The sequence below is a fragment of the Pinus tabuliformis genome, chromosome 5_1 (genome assembly GCF_031772625.1).
Source record: "Pinus tabuliformis cultivar Carrire ecotype Pingquan chromosome 5_1, CPIR1, whole genome shotgun sequence".
Classification (NCBI taxonomy): Eukaryota; Viridiplantae; Streptophyta; class Pinopsida; order Pinales; family Pinaceae; genus Pinus; species Pinus tabuliformis.
Window position 1 is genome coordinate 317,161,664 of NC_142305.1, and position 10,934 is coordinate 317,172,597.

General features: G+C 38.0%; 1 pseudogene; it reads left to right on the forward strand.

The window, feature by feature from the left end:
• The first annotated feature begins 7,843 nt into the window (after positions 1 to 7,843).
• LOC149164637 (sucrose synthase 4 pseudogene) lies at positions 7,844 to 8,565 on the forward strand (annotated as a pseudogene).
• The last annotated feature ends 2,369 nt before the right edge of the window (positions 8,566 to 10,934 follow it).

The following is a 10,934-nucleotide window of genomic DNA, read 5'->3' on the forward strand; positions in this document are numbered from 1 at the left end:
TTAAATCATATCTAATATATGCACATTTAATTATTTTTCTTAAAATATTTTATCTATGGAATATATTTTCCACATTAAATTAATTTACTGTTATTAATATATTTTTTAATATATTTCAATATTCATTAACGCTCCATATTAAAATATTTTATTGATTAGTTACATTGTATATTTTATTATTAATTATATATTTTTAAATGTCGTAATTTAATTTTATATTAATAATTAAATAAAATACATATCTCTTGGAATATTTTTACTTTTAATTACTCATCTTACATCGTTGAAATATTTGATTATGATCAACATTAAAATAAAGTCATTAAAGTCATTTACGCTCTCTCCATATACATATGCATGAAGTTGAGATTGAAATAAATTATTGGACATGCATATTTAAAAACATTATTTGAGTCATGCACTAAAAAATATATTTTTTTTTCAAGTCAGGTACTCAAATATTTTTATAAAGTATAAGAATTATACAATTTGTTGTACTCAAAAGTATAACACATATATTCATTTTTTTTATTGCCCATATATATATATATATATATATATATATATATATATATAGATATATATACCATGTGTAATTTTTCATTGTTTAAATTATATTTTTGAATGAATAAAATGGACTCAATGTCTTCAAAATTTGCAGTAAAAAAATGGCTAAAACATTTGTATAGGACATATTGAATCCCTCTAGAAACCTAATAGTTTTGTAACTAATATACGTGCACACACACACACACACACACACACACCACATGTAATTTTTTAATGTATTCAAATTTTTTAAATGTCTTCAAAATGTTAAACCTCTCTCCTTTTCATGTCTACCATATATATGAATAGGATGTCAATGATTGTTGATGTCTATGGGAACACAATAAATAAAAATTGCACTACATCTATGCATATAAATTCACTAAAAATATCTCCTCCATCTTCATCTTGCTAATGGAATTTATTTTTAATATGGTTTCATAGTTTTTCAAACTACCAGCACCCTAGTATTCAAATCATAAAAAATACTTTATCATTTCTTCGTAGAAACATAATTTACATAGAGTGTACATTGAATATAAAGGGTAAGTAACAAAATAAATGATGGAATTTGGGTTGTATTGATTTTGGAATGGAAGAAATTACTTTTTTGGAATAGAGATTTTAAAATTTTTCACAAATGAGACTTAATGATGGGTGGAACCTGAAAAGAAAGAACTAAACATCAATTATTTTAACGAGATTGAAAATTCAAAAAATCTACTATCGAATTAATATTTGAAAATGACAAGTATATATCAGAAAATTAATAATTATATATACCAAAAAGTCATTAAAACACATACTTACTTGTACCACTGTACAATTCAAATTTCACTACTTCGTGATCAACCCTGTACCACTATTCTCAATCTTGACTTCTTAATTCAAATTCTACAACTTTGCGAACAACCCTCATATAAGATTATGACTAAACATATACAAAATTGGAAGATGGAAAGAGAACTATTCAATCTTTAAATAGACATGACAATAAGAGACTTGAATTTTTAAATAAAAATGAATTATTCTTTTATTACCATTTGTTCCAAAAAATAAGGGTCATTTTCTTGAAATTAATCCCAATACCACGAAATACGGGCAAATGAAACAAAAAACCTTTTTTACACAGAATATGGAGGACTAAATAACTATCATAAATACCTATTCTTGAAAATTAGGGTGAATGGAAGGTTGTAACTCCTAATTTCAAGCGCTAAATTTACCTTTTTTACCCTCTCCCTTAAAATAAGGTGGGCTAACCTCCATATCTAATTTTTTTATAAAATAAATTTGAGGTGATTTGTAAAAATGTACTATGATACAAAATATTCGGCCACTAAAAATTTAAAACCCCTTAATTTCACCCAAGGGAAAAAATTTTCCCCTAAAATTTTCCATGACCTGGATCAATCCTCCACACTGAGGAGCTTTTGGTCCTCCAAAAGCATGAAAAACAATCTACAGCTTTTTTGTAATTTGTCTACACCACAAGCGTCCTAAAAGGCCTCGCTTCCATCTCCTTCACCTTTATTTTTTGGAGCCTTAAGCGATGAGCCGACACCTACTACCTCTGCAACTTGTAGTACATTATTTTTCAAATTACATGCTTGACTTTCATGACCAACTAATGACCCAAACATGCCACACTTTCCACAAGTTTATAACACATACTCAGTGGTCAAGTTTACAACAAGATGGACGCAACACCCCAACTACTAAAACAAGACCAACATATCATTGTTGCTTCAACAAGTGATGGCAAACACATCATCACTGCAACACATGATTTATAATAATAAGGCGAAACACTATTTTGTTTTGACAAGTGATGGAAACACAACATCACTTTCAATGTTCAACATGCGACACAAAATATGACCAGACACCATTGTTTCGGAACAAGTGATGGAAACACATCATAACTTTTACATTTTAAAATGCAACAATTGATTTACAAAATCATGACCATGAAATGCTAACATATATAGAAACGATTTTTCACTTATTAGTGTGAATGGTGATGAGCCCCAAAAATGGATAATTATTTGGGCTCATTCAACCTCCTTATTCGACTTAATCCACCATTCTCATTAGTTTATTGCATGTTTTTTATTATATTTATGCTAATAAAGTGAAATGGGTAAGTCATTATGCCAACAAGTCTAATGTGTGCTTTGTGTAGCCTTTTTGGTCAATTTGGAGACAAAATCAAGGGTTGAAATGAGCACTTGGCAGCCAAATTCGTGGAGAGGATTTGTAGGAAGGTGTCCCCTTCATTTATGGGCCCTTACCTCAAATTCTCCACCATCAGCTCAGATTTCAAGGGCCACCAAATCAATTAACGCAAGGGCAGCCAAGCAAGTCAAGTAGGACTGCTGTTAACTGCAAGTTTTGGGCAGCCGAGTCCCTAAAGTTTAGGAGGACTTTTGGGGTCCTCAATTCGTATAAATAAGAGGGCTTAGGGCCTCATTTTAGTTAGTCACTTTATATTCATTTTGTAGTCATTTTTTAGTCATGGTGTAGGCAGAAGTTAGCTAGTTTGTAGTTCGATTTTTAGGCAGTAGATTAGCTTTGCTCTCAGCACATTTTCAAGTTCTCCTTGTGGACAGTTTTTGGAATGTAACATTTCTTGCTCAATAAAGATGAATCCAGCTTTGCACCAGCTCTAAATCTCTCTTAGGAGGTTGTAGATCTTGGGGTTAGGCCGATCTCAAGTGCCCAATACCTCCTTTGTTTACTTTCATGTGTCTTTGCTGCATTCTTAGAATAAAATCTTCTATTTACATTTAAATCTTGTTTTGTTATTTAGGTTGTTTTTGATGAGTAAAATAACTTTTCATGCTCAGATTTAGTTGATCGGTTGCTAACAGAAAAAACTTCAAGAAAAGGGCCAACAAACATCTGTGGTTTCACCTCTCCCTTAGTGGGATCAGGAGTTGTGACTAGGATGACTTTGCTACCAACAAAAACACTGATTTTGCTTTGCCATGCAGTCACTAGTGTTTGATCTTCATGTGTAGAAGTTGGTTACAAGTTCAGACATTCGTTTGCTTAGTTGCATGAGTTAAGATACATGGTTTCATTGCAGGTCACACTTATGTTCATTCTCTTTACTGACAGCTAGCAAATTAGGTCAACGTAACTAGGTCTTTGAATTTACAAGTCTTTGTTGGTTCAGATTGGAAAAACGACTTGCAGAGCACCTGTACCACTCCTTCATCTACTTATTCTCCATCAGCACCATCCACTCCACCCTCTACTTAGAATCCTTACCTCACGTTTGCCACATTTGCTCACATAACCCCAGTTTTTGTACATCATTGTTTCAGCCTTCTTTGAGCCAACTTAGCTATCTACACCTTCTCACCACTCCATCCACCAGTCCCTGGGCCACTTTAGACCCCTATCCTACCTCCATATCCATTCATGCATCTTCCCTCACTCACCCATCCTCCAAAATCCAATTTCTAAACATCCTGTAGAAATTTCTGAACATCCTGTAGAAATTCCTAAAGCATCCTGTAGAACCCCTGCAGACTTCCTGTAGAAGCTCACGAATGAGGTTTCTTGATAGCCAAACTCTGTGAAACTCTCTAGAAGGGTGTTAGGGACCCCTTAGGCCCTCTCTGGACCTTCCCGACCTCTTCGAAGCATTTCCTCTCGCCAATCCACCTCTGCACAGTAAAAAACAGTTAAATTGTATGCATGATAATTGTGACAACTTATTCAAAAATACAAAAAGATGTTTTCTTCAGATAGTGATAACTTAGACACATGCATTTTACCTTCCTAGAAGTCAATGGCATCTCTTTCAGTAGCTTGCATCCTCTTTTTCGCATCAATAGGGCTAGCTGGTAAAATTATGGTTTGCTAGGGTTTGCATTTCCTTTCCGCTTTCCAGTTTCTTTTTGCAAGTAAATTAGCCCCTTTGAGTTAGCTTTCATTTATCAGTTAAAAAGCTTCTTCTAAGAGCTCATAGACGTTGGCTTAAGCTCTTAGTAGACTTGTGCCAGCTGACCAAGTGATAGCTGCGGCAAGAGCTAGTACTTGTGCATACAGCACCGTCGCTTCCAAGTTTGTTACGAACTACAGGGTTGATAAAATTAAAGAAGGGAGTTCCAGGAGTTGCAGCATTATTGCTGCAATACTAGGGCTCACCACTCTTTTTGACGCCGTTGCCGGGGAAGCGTCAGAGTATTGGTGATTGCTGCTTTTCTTCTATTTTCGACTACAACCTTCTGCTAAGTAGTTTATTTCATTTCATTTCCTCAAAAGTAGAGTAGACATTTCCCGCTTTCATAGGTTAGCATTTCAATTCTGCAATTTCATTTCTGCAAGCGTAGATTAGCATTTCAATTCCACAAGCATAGACTAGCATTTCATTCCTGTAATTTCATTTGAGAAAAATAGATTAGTCATTTCTTGCTTTCATTTCAATTCCACATTTTCATTTCAGCAAGATAGTTAGTTGCAATTCAATCTATTTTAGTTTTTTCAGGTACAAGTAGAAAAAAGAAAAAACAACCAAAAAGATTTCCTTTCATGCCTTGTAGGAGTAGAGATAATTTAGAAAAATATTTGCACAACACCCCCACTGCTTCACACAGCCAACCTTCTCTCTTCTTCGATGGCTGTGATTAAGAAGAAGCCCTAGGTGGACATCAAGGCATATTTAAAGAACCTCTAGGGGAGAAGAAGAAGAAAACATTCCTCTGGAGCGAATGGCTACAAGAAAAAATGCTGGGAGCAGTACCTTATCCAAAAATGAATTTGCAAATCAGATCGAAGATTTCAAGAGTGATATGAGGCAGTTTCTTGACATGCAACTAGATACCTTGCAGATACAAAGGAAGCAAGAGGAAGCCAAGAGGGCTTTGGCCATCTTCTGTCCTAGGTGCACTAGAAAGCATCCTAGGAACGAATGTCCATTGCACTCCATAGAAGTGTGTTTTGTTCGTGAAAGAGACCATCCTACGAATCAGTGCCCTTCCTTGCCCGGAATCAAAGCTGGCTATCAAAGGGCTAAAGGAGCCACTGAACCACTCTATTATATGAACCAAAGGAGGCCACATGGACCTAGATCTTACCAGTAGGAACTGTAAGGGACATCCAAGACCTATTATGACCCATATCAAGCCACTTTCATGCCTTCTTGGGGTCCCCCCGCTCATCCTTCCTGGTTCACACCTTCTCCTTTTTCCTTCACAGATCCATATTATGCCCTACCATTTGCTCATTCGTTTCACTCTTATGCTCAGCCACAGCCTCAGTGGAATGCACCTCATCAGGGGTGGAGGCCCCAGTACAACTCTCATCCAGCTCCTTTGCCTCCACCACCTGCCCAACCACAACCCCATCCACATCCATCTCAAATCTATGACCCCACTCAACTACCCATACCACCATTTCCAAACCTGTCCACTGCAGTAGCTCAACACAATTGCAATGCTGGGACACAACATGTCCAAATGGCTCCTCTCGAGCTCAACGATCTTCACCATAGCTCAGGAAGAGTGTTGCAAAGCAGAGATTATGTTGACAACATTGAAGGACCAAAGGCAAAATAAGATTCAAAAGAAGAGATCAAAGAACCCTAGGTTGCACTTGATGAAGAGAAGACATCAGAAGCAGTGATCAAGAAAGCTCCCTCATGGTTACCATCAAATCTTCCATGTATTCAAGAGAAAGATCATCAAACAGAGGGAGATGAGAAAGTCATGATAGAAGGTGACATGAAACATGATCCAGATCAGCAAAAGGACCAAGGATATCAGAGCTATATTGAGATATGGTTTCAGATCATCACTAAGTTGCAGCGGTACTCTCTTCCTCAGCTATGTTTGATCCCTTCAAAGTCAGATCATTTTGTCTCTGAAATCTGGATAGCTGTCAAAGCAAGCATTTCGAGCCTTCACATCATTTTGTCACTAATCTCGATGTGCACATGGCTCCATTGGAAGTATTCTTACACTTGAAAATGATTTTGTTTTTCAAGTAGGGTAGGGTAGAAAAAAAAAGAGAAAAAGAGAAAAAAAAAATGAAAATAAGAAGAAAATAAAAATCTAAGGTGAAAACCTCCTCGGAGGCACCTTAGATTGGCTCATTGATTGAAAACCTCCATGAGGCAGTCAATGGGTTGGGAAAAAAGAGAAAAGAGAATAAGATCTCTGGGTGAAAACCTCCCTTGGAGGCACCCATCGCAGGCAATTAGGGTGAAAACCTCCATGAGGCGCCCTAGTTGTTTTTCAAAAAAAGGAGAAAAAGAAAAATAAAAATAAACCTAATTTCCATTGGATAATTACAGGTTGCAAGAAGGACATTGCAGGCCAGGAGGATCACTCAAAACAAAGACAAAGGAGTTTTTGTGCCTTCTACAGGAAGTTCTGTATTTCTACAGGAAACATCCTGTAGAACCTTTCAGCGAGCCAGATTCGATTTTGGAAGGGAATCCATTGATCGAAATTTTGCTATGGGAGGTGCATAATGATGATAGGAACATGCTCAGCAAGTTTCAGATCGATCTGATCTATCGTTCGGGAGCAATGGCGAAAACAAGTTTTGGTCCTGTGAAAATTCAGCAGCAGCAGCTTGAGGGTGCAGATCTGAACGTGGAAACGAACTCCTGCAGCCTAGATCCAGCCAGAGGATACCTGCACAAGAAAAATAACCACACATCAGACAACAAAGAGCTTATAGCACAAAGAGCCATTTTGCAACCATCGAAACAAATGCATGCAGCAGCAAAAAAGCACCTCACAACAACCATTTGACTTCAGGTACGTGACTAAAACTCATTCCTCTGATTGCATGAATGTAATTCGGAAACAGCATGAGCAATGAGATGGTTGGGATTACAAAAATTGGTGGCCAGCTAACTGGCCACCCTCATCCAGTTCAACAGCGCTCGGTGGGTGAATAAGACACGTGCGCTCAGCCATCTTAGGAGGAAGTTGGGAAACAAGTAATGGTGACTGTTTGACCTTCAACGTGATTGATGGAGTGATCACAGGTAGGAAACATGATGATTCATGATAGCACTTCCGTTTGCATGGACAACACATGTTTTTTCCACCTCACCACAAATCATGGAGCAACTAAATATGGCTCGGCTAAAACTCACGAACTGTTGTTCATTTGCACTTTCCACATCCTCAACTAAAGTGTGCACAATCAGTTAACCTATCATCCTCCACTGAGTTTTTCTACCTGTTTTTGAAATTCCCCCACATATCGGGCTCGCTCAAAGGCAGAATAACATTCTACAGGAAATGGGGGGTCTTCTACAGGAAGTATGGCACAACATTCTGGAGCAGAAAAGCCCAGAATTTTCTTCATCGAGTTTGGAGTTCTGAGAGAGGTGGGCTTAGAAAAAAACACTCTTCCATGCAATCAACGAATTGAAAGAATTGGTGGAACACAAAATTCAAGGATACTCCGGGTACCCTTTAGAACAGAGAAAGGAGTTTTGCAGAAATGGGTTTCTCGATTTGATGTGTGGCCTTACTTGGAGAGATTTCAGAGGATGTATTAAATGAAGTAACGGCAGAGCTAAAAGGTGAACCTGACCTAATCATTGGCAATTACAGTGATGTAAATTTAGTTGCATCTCTGATTTCACATAGACAAGGAATCAATCAGTGCAACATAGCCCATGCTTTGAAGACCAAATACCCAGATTCAAACATATACTGGAAAAAATATGAAAGAAAATACCATTTCTCTTGCCAGTTTACTGCAGATCTAATTGCAATGAATCATGCAGATTTTATTATCACTAGCACATATCAAGAGATTGCTGGAAGCAAGGATACTATTGGACAGCATGAGAGCCACATTGCTTTCACCCTTCCTGGTCTTTATCGTGTGGTTCATGGAATTGATGTTTTTGATTCCAAATTCAACATTGTTTCTCCTGGAGTAGACATGTAGATTTATTTCCCTTATACAGAGAATCAACATTGTCTTACTGCTTTACATGGTTCAATTGAGGAACTCTTGTTCAATCCTGAATAGACAGCTGAACACATGTGTATTTTGAATGACTGTAAAAAGCCCATTATCTTTTCTATGGCAAGACTCGATAGAGTGAAAAACATGACAGAACTGGTTGAATGGTTTGCAAAGAACAAACACTTGAGGGATACTGTCCTCCACATTCTGGGGAGGAAACCATATACAGATTTCCCATTCTAATCAGTGCACAAGCCAAAACAGAGCGTGAGGAAGCAAGATATTGAGGCAGAGAAGAAAACTAAGGGTAAGGAAACTAAGGGAAAGAAAACCTAGGGAAAACCATCACAGGAAAAGCCACTGGAAAAGCAAGAAAGAAAAAGAAGGAAGAAACAGAGAGAAAAAAAAAAACAAGTTTAATCCCTGGAAATTGTTGCAGGTTGCAGGAACACAATGTGGAAAGGGGGCCTCCCAACATAAGCAGAAGGGTCCCTACCAAGTTCCCAGGCATCCTCACATCCATCCCCTCCATGAACACTCATTCTTTCAGGGTTCGGACACAATCTAGTCATGGTTCAACCTTCTACAGGAAGCTACAGGACTTTCTACAGGAAGTTCTGTATTTCTACCAGAAACATCCTATAGAGCCTTTGGGCAGGCCAAAATCGATTATGGAGAGGGATTTGAAGCTTGAAGTCTATTGAGGAGGCATGCAACTAGTCTTTTCTTCCATCCTCCACTGGTTTCATCTCCTTTCACCACCATTGCCACAATCTGATTGAATATACTTGCACAATCATACCAAAGCTGAGAATTTTGTAGGAAAAGGAGCAGGCAGTAGGAAGAAGCAGAGAGAAAAGCATGGTTTCCTGACCAAGAAGAGGACAACACTTCAGAAGCTTGGCATGACAGGGAGGCCACCAGGGACATCAAAGACGAGGAGATAGATTGGTTGCTCAGAGGATGAGCAACACTTTCAGTAGGGGGGTGATGATGAGCCCCAAAAATAGATAATTATTTGGGCTCATTCAACCTCCTAATTTGACCTAATCCACCATTCTCATTAGTTTATTGCATGTTTTTGATTATATTTATGCTAATAGAGTGAATTGGGTTAGTCATTATGCCAACAAGTCTAATGTGTGCATTTTGTATCCTTTTTGGTCAATTTGGAGACAAAATCAAGGGTTGAAATGAGAACTTGGCAGCCAAATTCGAGGAGAGGATTTGTACGAAGGTGTCCCCTTCATTTATGGGCCCTTACCTCGAATTCTCCACCATCAGCTCGGAGTTCGAGGGCCACCAAATCAATTAACACAAGGGCAGGCAAGCAAGTCAAGTAGGACTGCTATTAACTGCAAGTTTTGGGCAGACCGAGTCCCTAAAGTTTAGGAGGACTGTTGGGGTCCTCAATTTGTATAAATAAGAGGGCTTAGGGCCTCATTTCAGTTAGTCACTTTATAGTCATTTTGTAGTCATTTTTTAGTCATGGTGTAGGCAGAAGTTAGCTAGTTTGTAGTTCGATTTTTAGGCAGTAGATTAGCTTTGCTCTCAGCACATTTTCAAGTTCTCCTTGTGGATAGTTTTTGGAATGTAACATTTCTTGCTCAATAAAGATGAATCCAGGTTTGCACCAGCTCTAAATATCTCTTAGGATGTTGTAGCTCTTGGGGTTGGGCCCATCTCAAGTGCCCAGTACCTCCTTTGTTTACTTTCATGTGTCTTTGATGCATTCTTAGAATAAAATCTGCTATTTAGATTTAAATCTTGTTTTGTTATTTAGGCTGTTTTTTATGAGTAAAATAACTTTTCATGCTCAGATTTAGTTGATCGGTTGCTAACAGAAAAAGCTTCAAGAAAAGGGCCAACAAACATCTGTGGTTTCACCTCTCCCTCAGTGGGATCAGGAGTTGTGACTAGGATGACTTTGCTGCCCACAAAAACACTGATTTTGCTTTGCCATGCAATCACTAGTGTTTGATATTCATGCGTAGAAGTTGGTTACAAGTTCATACTTTTGTTTGCTTAGTTGCATGAGTTAAAATACATGGTTTCATTGCAGGTCACACTTATGTTCATTCTCTTTACTGACAGCTAGCAAATTATGTCAACGTAACTAGGTCTTTGAATTTACAAGTCTTTGTTGGTTCAGATTGGAAAAATGACTTGCAGAGCACCTGTACCACTCCTTCATATGCTTATTCTCCATCAGCACCATCCACTCCACCCTCTACTTAGAATCATTACCTCACGTCTGCCACATTTTCTCGCATAACCCTTGTTTTTGTACATCATTGTTTCAGCCTTCTTTGAGCCAACTTAGCTATCTACACCTTCTCCCCACTCCATCCACCGGTCCCTGGGCCACTTCAGACCCCTATCCTACCTCCATATCCATTCATGCATCTTCCCTCACTCACCCATCCTCCAAA